This window comes from Erinaceus europaeus, chromosome 3 (genome assembly GCF_950295315.1).
Source record: "Erinaceus europaeus chromosome 3, mEriEur2.1, whole genome shotgun sequence".
NCBI lineage: Eukaryota > Metazoa > Chordata > Mammalia > Eulipotyphla > Erinaceidae > Erinaceus > Erinaceus europaeus.
Window position 1 is genome coordinate 179,359,965 of NC_080164.1, and position 12,958 is coordinate 179,372,922.

Here is a 12,958-nt window from a genome sequence, read left to right on the forward strand (position 1 = left end):
AAGCCCCTGGTCCCTACCTGGTGAGGGAAAGCTTCAGAAGTGGTGAAGCAGGGCTGCTGGTATCTCTCTCTCTCCCTCTCTTTCTCTCTCCTTTCACTCTCCTCTCTCTTTTCTCTAGCTCCTCTCTCTCTCCAATAATAAAGAAAGAAATACATAATAAAAAAGAAAATAAAAGACAAAAAAAAAAAAAAGAAGAGACCCCAAAGGACCTGTCCTGCATGTTACATCTCCTATGTAGTCTCTGGAACTTGTACCCTTGTCCTTGAACATGGTAAAGTGTATGCTCTAGTTTGTAAGTTAAATCCCAACCATGAACTTTGTTTTTGAATAAAGTAGATTTAACAGAGTCAAATCAGATGACTGAACATCAGAGTTTTCCAAGTTACAGACCAGATCTGTTCAAGGACAACCTCCCTAAAGAAGTAAGTCTCACCTGGTCCAAGGAAAAGTACATAGGATGCATGTGACATCATCTTTGGAATCAATAAAAGGGAGGAAGTCACCTAGGTGTCCACTCATGGGGGAGTAAACAGGCAGAAGCATTTTATTTTGGTTTTGATGAAATAACTGCCATGAATGTCAAAAATACCAATAGTATTGTTAATTTAAAAAAAAACCAAGTAAATATACAAACATTCATGTCAAATGAAGTGAAAAAGCCAAATCACATTTTATGTTGTATTTATACAGTTATGCATCCATATTTGCCTTCAAAGAACTGGAGAGAACTACATCAAAAGGCAAATAAAGTCATTTGCTTTGAGAGAAAAGAAAATTACACTGTGGAGGAGAGGAACAAGGAGACTGAGACGTAAAGAGTTCAAGCAACTCTCCTCATGTCATACAGACAATAAATGGCAGGACTGAAATCCTGCTGGGCAATTTCTTTCTTATTATCTTCATTCAAACCAAGTAGAGGGTGTAACAGGATGGTGGCTCCCCTGGTAGAAAACAAAAATTACCATATCTAAGGACCTGGGTTCAAGCCCCTTGTTCCCACCTTCAGGGAGAAGCTTCAAGAGCAGTAAAGCAGTGCTTTAGTGCTTCTCTCTCTCTCTCTCTCTCTCTCTCTCCCCCTTTCCTCTTCTCTCTTTTTCCTTTCTATCTGTCTCTGATCCTCTATAAAAATAAAAGGCACTGGGGGTCGGGCGGTGGCGCAGTGGGTTAAGCTCATGTGGCACAAAGCGCAGGGACCGGCATAAGGATCCCGGTTCGAGCCCCCAGCTCCCCACCTGCAGGAGAGTCGCTTCACAGGAGGTGAAGCAGGTCTGTAGGTGTCTGTCTTTCTCTCCCCCTCTCTGCCTTCCCCTTCTCTCTCCATTTCTCTCTGTCCTATCCAACAATGAACAACATCAACAATGCCAATAATAATAACCACAATGAGGCTACAACAACAAGGGCAACAAAAGGGCGGGAGGGAAATGGACTCCAGGAGCGGTGGATTCATGGTGCAGGCACAGAGCCCAACAATAACCCTGGAGGATAAATAAATAAATAAATGCCAGCAGGAATGGTGGAGTCATGTAGACACCATGCCTCATGATAACTGTGGTGGGAAAAAAAAAACAAACATCATACCAAGCAGAGTCCAACTGTCAACAACAGCAATGAATTTTTTTTTTATTGTAGTTTATATTGCATTATTTCAGAGTAGGTACTCAAAGATCATGCTCACATCAGGATTCTATCACTGGGCATCTTAACCTCCTGTCTGTAAAAAGACAGCCTGCTAACATAAACAGAAGCAGAAAACGCTCCTGAGGACTCCCGCTTCCTAAGTAGGAGCACTAACCCAACAATGTCACAGGGCTCTCGAGGCTGAGCCTCTCACTGCAGATTAAAAACAAATAACTCTCAAGAGACCCACTTGGGAGACACTAAACTGTATCTTCTAGCAGAAGAGCTGAGGAGGCACTTGACACTTCAAATCAGACCCCTCATGTGTTTGAATAACTCCAGATATTTAAAATGAGGTCAGCAATATTGGGTGTGAACATTACCTCCTGACACAGACACACACACACACACACACACACACACACACACACACACACACACACACACACCTCTATTGTGGTTCAGATTATTTTTAAAAAAAAAAAACCTGTCTTTTCTGGTGATTTTTTTCTTCTTTTTTTTTTTTTACCATTATCACTGGCATTTCAATACTCCAGGATGACTTTTTCATACAGAGACATAGAGAGAAGGAAAGATACCACAGCACTAGAATTTTCTCCAATGTGGTGGGGATTGGGCTGGAACCTGGGATTTATGTACGGCAAAGTAGACACACTATCTAAGGGAATTATTTTGTCAGCCCACTGGTGATTTCTCTACAGGAGATTGTGAGTCACAATTGCAGGGATTCCAATTTGCACCATCATCAGAAATGGGAACACAGAAGCAGAGGACTAGCTCATCTGTGGATCACATTGCTGGACATGATAAAATTAATGACCATTCCTTATTTTTTCTGTCTTTTTCTCAAATATTTTAATACTTTTACTTATTATTGGATAGAGACAGAGAGAAATTGAGAGGAGAGGAGAGGGAAGATAGGGAAAGAGAGAGAGAGAGAGAGAGAGAGAGAAAGACACCCACATCACCACTCATGAAACTTTCCCCCTGAAGGTGTGGATAAGGGGCTTGAACCTGGGTCTCTGTGCACTGTAATATATGCACTTAGCCAGGTGTGCCACTGCCTGCCCACCCCCTTCCATCTTCCTTCAGAGTTACAATAACTTTGGAGAAACTGGAATAGTCATCATTATCTCTACCCAATGTTGAACCAGAGCCTTTTCCACTATCTCCTTGTGGGGGTAAAAATGGTGGAAAAAGTAAATATTAGTAGATAATAAAAGAATGAGATTTAGAAATGCAATCATCCTCCTATGAAGCTTTTATTCAATACATTTGTAGAATTCATGAGTTTACCCTCTAATCAAAAGAAAAATACTGAAATATTTTGCTCAATGGATGACTCTTGCAAATTAAGTCTAATAAATCAAGTGTCAATGTACACTACATATTATAGAGGAAGAGTCTAGAGTTCTTCTTTAGTAAGTAGTTAACAGCAAAGACAACTTGGTTTGCCACACCACTTACTCTTCCTGTGACAACAAAAAGTCTCACTTTTCCAGCAATTTAGCTGAAGTCATGAAATTGAGTTCAGACCAATAGGAAATGATCAAATTAATAGAAACCATTTCTTCTTCTCATCTCATTATTAGTATTTATCCTAAAGAAATGTTTTTTGTTTGTTTTAAAAATAATATTATGTGGGCATTCATGAAGCATTGTTCCTAATTATAAAGATTCAAACAGAAACCAGAAGTCTAGCAGGATATTAAATTATTAATTGATATACCCAAAAGTTGGAATGATGTGGTCTTCAAAATGAATGAAATATCCTTAGTTATTATGAGAAATGTCTATCATACTACCCTTCCTATTGAGAAACAATCTAAAAACTAGATAGAATACACCTTTAGAAAGACTTTTCAAAAGTCTCAGAGAACAGCTAACATAGTAGAGAACTAAGGGTGCATAACAAAGACTAGGGAGAGGAACATTCAGCAGAACATACATATAACCAAGGGGCAGGGTTCAAGCCCTGGTCCCCAACTGCAGAGGATGAGGAAGCAGCATAGACAGTGAAACAGTGCTGCAGTTATCTCTGCTTCTCTATCTTTCTACTTCCTCCTTCCCCATCAATTCTTCTGTCTCTTACAACAAAATAAAACAAACAAAAAAAAAATGGGGGGAAATGACCACTATAAGCAGTGGATTCATCATGAAGACACTGAGCTCTGATGAATACCTAGGTGTAATTTTTTTTAATGCATGTCCAGAATCATCAAGAAAAGAAAAAAAATCCTCCACAAACCCCACCTTTTTTCCTTTGGATTTTGCCAATCTACAGACATCTATTCAGAAGGACTAGAAGGAATGGCATAGATGGAGCTGGGCGGTGGCACACCCAGCAAAGTGCACATAGTACTAAATGCAAGGACCCATGCAAGAATCTTGGTTCAAACCCCAGACTCCCCACCTGCAGGGGAGATGCTTCACAATCAGTAAAGCAGGTCTGCAGATGTTAATCTTTCTTCCCCTCCCCCATCCTGTCCCTCTCTATCTCCCCTCCTATCTCAATTTCTCTGTTCTTAGCCAATAAAATAAGGGAAATGGCTGCCAGGAGCAGTAGATTCCTAGTGCTGGCACCATCCCCCAATGATAACCCTGGAAGAAAAAATAAGAGTGACACAGAGTTTTGAACAAAGTTACTGGAAAAGTAAGACAAAAATTAAATTAATAATGATGAAGGGACATAGGTCATAGACAAAAAGATACCACCAAAAATTTTTTTTTAGAAAATGAGCTAAAAATTACTTATGGAACTCCCCCCATGTCATTAAGCTAGTTAATCATAAAAGTACCATACAGAAAGGTATTGCTAAGAGGTTCAAAGTCCAGGCAGAAATTAAGACAGTCTCAAGGTGCTGAAGGAAGATAAATTGGAGTTAATAGCCCATTATAGAAGAAAGATCCTGATAGAGAACACAGATTTTTTTAGTTGAGAATATTTAAGGTTACTGTCCCAAAAGTAAGCGAACATATAACAAGTTAAATCTCAACAGTCAGAAACACAGCCTTCCTTGGATCAATTTCCAAGCTTTATATAACAGCTGGAAGGAAAATAAATCCTCTTACCAGCAAAGTAATATCATCCAGAGCGTCTAAACTTTTTTTTACACAATTTTGAACACTTAATAAGAAATTACAAGTCCTGAGAGAACAAAAATTATAAATGCTTAAGGCCAAAAGATAAAAAAATACAATAGAAACTTACTCAAAAGTAATCACCCAATTGGATTTGCTGGTGAAGTTCAAAGAAATACCATTGACAAATTCAGCAAAATATAGACTAAAATGGAGAGTTTTGCAACGTACAGAGCAATATGTATAGAGATTGGTAAAATTGACATTCTAAAGTGAAAAATATACTAAATGGTAACACAAAGACAAATTAAAGAAAAAAATAGTGATTGTTTTAAAATGCTGATGCATGGCATGGAAACTTGAATATGAAGAATTTTTCTTAAAAGGGGGCCAGGCAGTGATGCACCTAGTTAAGAACACATAGTACTATATGCAAGGAGTTCTTACCCCCAGCTCCCCACCTGCAGGGGTGACTCTTCATCAGGGGTGACTCTTCACAAGCTGTGAAGCAGGTCTGCAGGTGTCTTTCTCCCTACCTTCCATTCGGCGTGTGTGTGTGTGTGTGTGTGTGTGTGTGTGTGTCCTATCAAACAAAATGGAAAAATAAAAGGGGAAGTCTCATAGAGGCCTGGAGTGGTAGATTTGTAGTGCCAGCATGGAGAGCCAGTGGTAACCCTGAGGGGAAAAAAGATTTTTAAAAATATACATGGAGCGGGAGTCGGGTGGTAGAGCAGCGGGTTAAGCGCACATGGCTCAAAGTGCAAGTACCAGCATAAGGATCTAGGTTCAAGCCCCCGGCTCCCCACCTGCGGGGGAGTCTCTTCACAGGAAGTGCAGCAGGTCTGCAGGTGTCTATCTTTCTCTCTCCCTCTCTGTCTTCCCTTCTTCTCTCCATTTCTCTCTGTTCTATCCAACAACGATGACAATAATAACCACAACAATGATAAAACAGCAAGGGCAACAAAAGAGAAAAAAGAATTAAAAAAAAATTAAATATATATGTATATTGAGCATAAATGAAATGATAAACACATCTAAAACAAAAGAATTGTTAAGCTAAAGATAATATAATGAATTTTAAAGTGTTGGATAAACATAACTTACCAATCTCAAATGCTTTGCTAAGAGAAATATCTTTCTCTAAATGAAGCTCAGATGTATTCCCAGAAAACTTAAATAAAACCAGAAAGAATCTGTGCCCAGCAGACTTGAATCAGTAGAAATACCAAAGAAATTTCTTCAGGTACAAAAATGTAACATCAGTGGCCGGGTGGTGGCACACCTGGTTGAGTGCACATCTTACAGTGCCCAAGGACCCCAGTTCGAGCTCCTGGTCCCCAGCTGCAGGGGGAAAGCTTCACAAGTGGTGAAGCAGGGCTGCAGGTGTCTCTCTGTCTCCTTCTCTCTGTGTCTCCCCTTTTCTCTCAATTTCTGGCTGTCTCTATCCAATAAATAAAGATTTTAAAAGTGTTTTTTAAAAAATGTTACATCAGATATCAGCACATTAATTGGAAAGCAAACGAAATAAAATTAAAAAAGTTAATGTGTGAAAACAAATATAGACCAAGCCAAATAATTAGATATTTAGGTATTTGAAATATAGAGAAAATTATGATGTTTAATAAGAACACATGATTTGGTAAAGAGTTGGTGCTGAGCTTAATGGACAACATAAATGGTTGTGCAAACATCTCATGCCTGGTCTTCACAGATCCCAGGTTCAAACATCAGCTCCACAATAAGCCAGAAGTGACAAGTGATGTAGGAAAAAAAAAAAAAAAAAAAAGGAAGTTAGTGCTGTAGTGTCTTTCTTTCCTCTCTGACAAAACCTTTAAAGGAAGCTATTACCTCTATTTTCCCAAAGTATTGAAAACATGCACATACTCCCTAGCACTTCCTACAAAGCAAAGGTCATATTGATAACAAAAACAGTTGGAGAGAAATAACTACAAGACTGATACCCCAGATGAACACAAATGCTAAAACAACTTAACATAATTCTAGCCAGTCAGATATGGTAGTACATTAAGTACATTTTGCATTATCATCAAGTAGGCTTTACCTCAGAAATATAAGGTTGGCTCAATATACATATATCAATAGATGTGATTTACCATATCAACAAGAGGAAAGCTAAAATCCATGTTATTAGTTCAGTAGATGCAAAGAAAGCCTTTGACAAGATCTAGCACCCCTTCATGATAAAAAAATTAAAAAGAATGGGGATATATGGGAAATCCCTCAGACTCATTGAATCTACATGCAACAAACCTATAGCCACCATTATACTCAATGGTCAGAAATGGGAAGCTTCTTTCTCTAGTCAGGTAAAAGGCAGAGCTGTCCATTATCACCATTACTATTCAACTTAGCCTTGGAAGTCCTAGACATAGCAATTAGTCAAGAGAAAAGAATTAAAGAGATTCAGGGCTGAGGATATATAGCATAGTGGTTATGCAAACAGACTCTCATGTCTGAGACTCCAAAGTCCCAGGTTCAATTCCCCACACCACCATAAGCCAGAGCTGAACAGTGCTCTGGTTAAAAAAAAATTTAAAAAAAAAAAGAATTAAAGAGATTCAGGTAGAAGAAAAAGTTAAATTGTCATTATTTGCAGATTCTATGACTGCATACAAAAAAAATCCTTGGGGTCAGGTGGTAGCACAGCTGGTTAAGTGGGTTTAGGTCCCTGGTCCCCACCTGCAGAGTGGAAACTTCACAAGTGGTAAAGCAGGTCTGCAGATGTCTCTTTATCGCCCTTCCTCTTCCCTCTCACTTTCACTCTTTCTGTATCCAAAATAAAGTAAAATAATAAAATTTGAAATGAAAATCCTAACAAAAATTTGAAATGAAAATCCTAATAAAGTAAAATAATAAAATTTGAAAAGAAAATCCCAACAAACCAAGTAGAAAACTCCTGAAAATGATTGGACAATATAGAAAAGTGGCAAAATCAATAAACAAAAATCAGTTCCATTCCTCTATGCCACTAAACTAGAAGAGGAAGATATTCAGAAATCAGTCCCTTTTACTATAGAAACAAAAAAATGTAAATATTTAGAGATAAAGGTAGCAAAGAAAGCGAAAGACTTATAGACCAAAAGCTATAGTCATTCTGCAAGAAAACAGAGGTAAAAAAAAAAAAGGAACAAAATTCTGTGCTTCTGCAGAGGAAGAATTGGCATCATCAAAATGGCCATCTTACCTAGTGCCAGATCCTTGAAAGGGATAGAAAAAAAAAACTTCAAAAATTTATCTGAAACCATTCAGTCCCTAGGACTGTAAAAACAATCTTGAAGAAAAAAAGAACAAGTCTGGAGGCATCATACTTTGTGACCTAAAACCCTACTACCTAGCTACTGTAATAGAAATTGCCTGGTTCTGGAATCAGAATAGGCACACAGGCCAGTAGAATAGAACTGTAAGCTTGTAAATAAGGCTACACATCTATGGACTACGAATTTTAAACAGAAGGGTGTTGTTTTCACCGGGCTGGCTTCACGGGCGGGTAACAGATGACCCGGGACTCATGGCTGGGTTGTAAGCAGTATCTCTTTATTCATGCAGGACGCAGCACAATCTATACCAAGCTAAGCTAAACTCAAAACTACAATCTTGTCCTTATAAATATACTAGCCCAGTAGGGTGGGAACAGGATGTGATGCAGAGAGGGTGGAGAGAAAAGTGACTGGTGAAAATCAGGGTGTGACATGGAGAGGGGGCGGAGCAGGCAAGAATTCTACCACTGAACCACCAATGCCCTGGAGGGAGGGTGGTCCTTGTTAACAGTGGTTATGTAAATAGAATGAAGTGGTTATGTAAATAGAATAGTGTTAAGCAGGGGGGATTAAACTAATGAAACAGAAGGGGTTTTTAGAAGCATACCAACAGGAGGGCTCAGACCATTAAATAGGGAGAGAAGAATCTCTTCAACAAGTGGCTTTGGGAGAATGGGATTGAAACATACAAATGAGGGGGCTGGGCACTGGCACACCTGGTTGAGCACACATGTTTTCATATTTAAGAACCCAGGTTCAAAACCCTGTTCCCCACCTGCAGGAAGGACTCTACACAGGCATTGTAGCAGGGCTGGATTTATAGTGCTGGCATTGAACCCCAGAGACAACCCTGGTGGCAATAAAAAAAAAAAAGAAAAGAAAAGAAAAGAAAAGAAAAGAAAAGAAAAGAAAAGAAAAGAAAAGGAACACATACAAATTAATAAAATTGGACCACCAAGTATAATTGTGCAAAAAATTCAGCTCCAAGTGGATCAAAAACATAGACATTAGACCAGATCCTATCAGATACACAGGTGAAAACATTGGTAGATCACATAACAATCTATTCTTCAAAAATATCTTCAAAGACTCAAATCTAACAGCAAAGAAAACAAAAACAAATCAATGGGACTAAATCAAACTGAAATGGTTCAACATTACTCGGGTGAGACCTTTCCTTTCATAGTATCCCTAATTCCATTCCAGGTGGTTCACTTCCTAACAAAGTCCCAAAACCTAGATATAGATTAGGTCCCTTGAGATAGATGTTCACATGTATCTATAAATTAGGGCAAAATATATACCTGAAAGCAAAAGTACACAATAGTCTGCAGTGAGTACCCACCAATACTTCATCTGCACTATTCCAGCCTTTAGGTCCATTATTTCTCAACAATTTGTTTGGCTTTGTATATTAACTCTCTTTTCAACCAGCAGGTTCCAGATGCCAGCATGATGCTGACCAGACTTCCCTGGACAGACAACCCCACCAATCTGTCCTGGAACTCTGCTTCCCCAGAGTCCTTCCTCACTAGGGAAAGAGAGAGACAGTTTGGGAGTATGGATTAACCAGTCAACACCCATGTTCAGCAGGGAAGGAATTACAGAAGCCAGACCTTCCACCTTTTGCATCCCACAATGACCTTGGGTCCATGCTCCCAGAGGAATAAAGAATAGGAAAGCAATCAGGGGGAAGGGAGGGGATAGGAGATCTGGTGGTGGGAATTGTGTAAAGTTGTACCCCTCTTTTCCTATGGTTTTGTTAATGTCTCCTTTTTTAAATAAAATAAAATATAATAGATACTATCATCCAAACAGAAAGACACCCTACATTGTGGGAGAAGAATTTTGTACTGCATATTACAGATAAAGGACTAATAACCAAATACATACAAATCTCAATAAACTTAGCACCAAAAAAGCAAGTGTTCCCATTAGAAAATGGGGTGGTGAGGACATAGGCAGAATCTTCATCTGGGAAGAGATCCAGAGGGCCAACAGACACTTGAGAAAGAACTCAGTCACTGATTATTAGAGAAATATAAATAAAGACAACAACCAGATACCACTTTACACCACTGAGGAAGGACAGAAACAGCAATGTTAGAGAGGATGTGGGGGAAAGGAACTTTTACACTTCTGGAGGCAATATAAAATGGACTCCCCCTTGTGGAAAATGTTCTGGAGACTTCTCAGGACACTAGAAAAGGATCTACCCTATAATCCAGCCATTCCTTCCCTGGGAATTTACCCAAAGGAAACAAAAACATCTGTCAGAGGTGAGTCGGGTGGTAGCACAGCGGTTTAAGCATACATGGCACAAAGCGCAAGGACTGGCGCAAGGATCGGCATAAGGATCTTGGTTCAAACCCCCAGCTCCCCACCTGCAGGGAAGTCGCTTCACAAGCGATGAAGCAGGTCTGCAGGTGTCTTTCTCTCTCCCACTCTGTCTTCCCCACCTCTCTCCATTTCTCTCTGTCCTATCCAACAATAACTACAGCAATAAAACAACAAGGACAACAAAAGGGAATAAATAAATAAATATTTTTAAAAATCTGTCAGAAGAGAACTATATTTACCTATACTCATAGTAGTACAATTTGTAATAGCCAAAACTTAGAAGCAACTCACATATCCAATGATAGATGAGTGGCTTTAAAATATATATATAAACAATATTGAATACTACTCAGCTGTTAAAAATGATGCCATCATCTCTTTGGCACCATCTTGGATGGAACTCAAAAACATCATGTTAAATTAGATATTATAAAAATAGAACAACTAGCAAATTATCTCACTTATAAGTGGGACTTAATAAAGAAGAACAAATGAAATGTGGCCTGAGCATAGAATATTGCATCAAAGCAAATGACTATGGGGATGGAGGGGAGAAGTGTAGGAAAGAGAACTTTGGAGTCCTGGTACACAATGAAAGTATAATTTTTTAAAAAATATTTATTTCCCCTTTTGTTTTTTCCCTTGTTATTTTATTGCTGTAGTTATTATTGTTATTATTGATATCACTGTTGTTGGATGGGACAGAGAAAAATGGAGAGAGGAGGGGAAGACAGGGGAGAGAAAGACAGACACCAGCAGACTTGCTTCACCACCTGTGAAGCAACTCCCCTGCAGGTGGGGAGCCGGGGGCTCGAAGCAGGATCCTTATGCCGGTCCTGGCACTTGGCACCATGTGTGCTTAACCTGCTGAGCTACTGCCTGACTGCCTAATGAAAGTATACTTAAGTGTCCATGACTGCACTGTAAAATCTTAACTTCCCCACCCAATAAAAATTTTTAAAAGAATAAATTTTGAAAAATATAAAAAAAGTAAGTTAGTGTTGTGGTCTTTTTTTTCTCTCTGTCTCTTTCTATCTTAAAAAAATATTGGCTTAGAGTAGTGAAATTTGTAACTACAGAATAGATAAAATTTATATTTCTAATGAAAAAGACAATAAAACACAATATGATGTTTAAATACAACCCACACACTTAACATGAAAATACATCAATAGCTAAGAATAAATCTAACTTTAAAATGAACATAATTTATGCATATAGAAACACACTCTCATTGCTAAATTTATGAATATAATTATATAATTTTTAAATTATATAATTAAAAGCACACACATAAATCTTATAAAAGATTAAATAACTAAACAAATGAGGGTTGTACTCTATTCATGGATTAGAGGATTTAATATTCTAAAAATCATTCCTAAGTTATAGACTGAACTCCAACAGAAAAAAATTACTAGAAGTTTGTGAGTTCATTCTAAACTCAATAAGAAATATTGACTACAATCTTGAAGAACACTAAAATTGAATGCCTATACAAAACTATAATTCTTAGTATAGTGAAAATAATAAGATAGGTAATAAAAGAATTGGATTCAGAGCAGTGTCTTTGCACACGTGTAAGTTTCCAGCACTGATTTAAAAAAATATGAGAATAAAGAAGTAGAACTGAGACTAAAAAATGTTCCATGAACATATAGACTTCAGATTTAACATAGTTTGTCCATGAAACACAAAGAAGTAAAGTCATTTTATAAGTCATACTAAAATACTAAACTCCTTTCTGTAAGTCATGTACAAAAAATGATTTTGAATGCATCATAGATTAACTTGTAGTAGGCAAAACAAAATTTGTGCTTGCTTCATTTACATATATCCAAATATATTTATACTAAATTAGGGCCATACACAGAAAATTAAAATGGCCTCTGAGTGAGGATAAAATAAAAAATTTGCAGTTTTCTATATCTTTTTGTGACAAAGAGCCCCAGAATACTAAATAGTGAAAAAATCGAAGACTAGAATATTAGTCTAGTGTGGGTACTCAGTGATACCATATTAGTGCAAGACTCTGAGTTCATTGCTCAGCATTATATAAAATAAAAGGTAAATATATAAGGCATAATGTGTGCAGAGCTGATAATATACTGCATATAGTGAATGTAGTGCATGAGACTTCATTTCCAAGTCTTTGTTCTTTCTTTTTTTTCCACAGCAAAAGTAATAATATTAATAACAATAATAACTTTACTAATAATATGTTTAAATTCAGTTTCCATGAAGTTAAAGTAATTAGAAAAGTGGAAACTGTGTCACTGTGAGACAATAAGTATAAAAAACAATTTGAAAATAAAAAACTAGTATAGTCATGGGCTTTTTGGAATATAACTAAAATAGACCTACTAGCTATCTACAAAATGGAGACACCCCCCACAACTCTTCATATGAACTTTTCCAGCCTTTAGGTTCATGATTAGTCAACAATTTCTTGGCTCTGTATGTTAACTCTTTTTTCAGCCACTGAGTTCCAGATGCTACCATGATGCCAATCCTACTTCCTTGAGGAAACAATCCAACAAATGTGTCCTGGAGCCTTGCTTCCCCAGAGCCCTACCCCACTAGGGAATAAGAGAGACAGGCTGGGAGTATGGATCGACCTG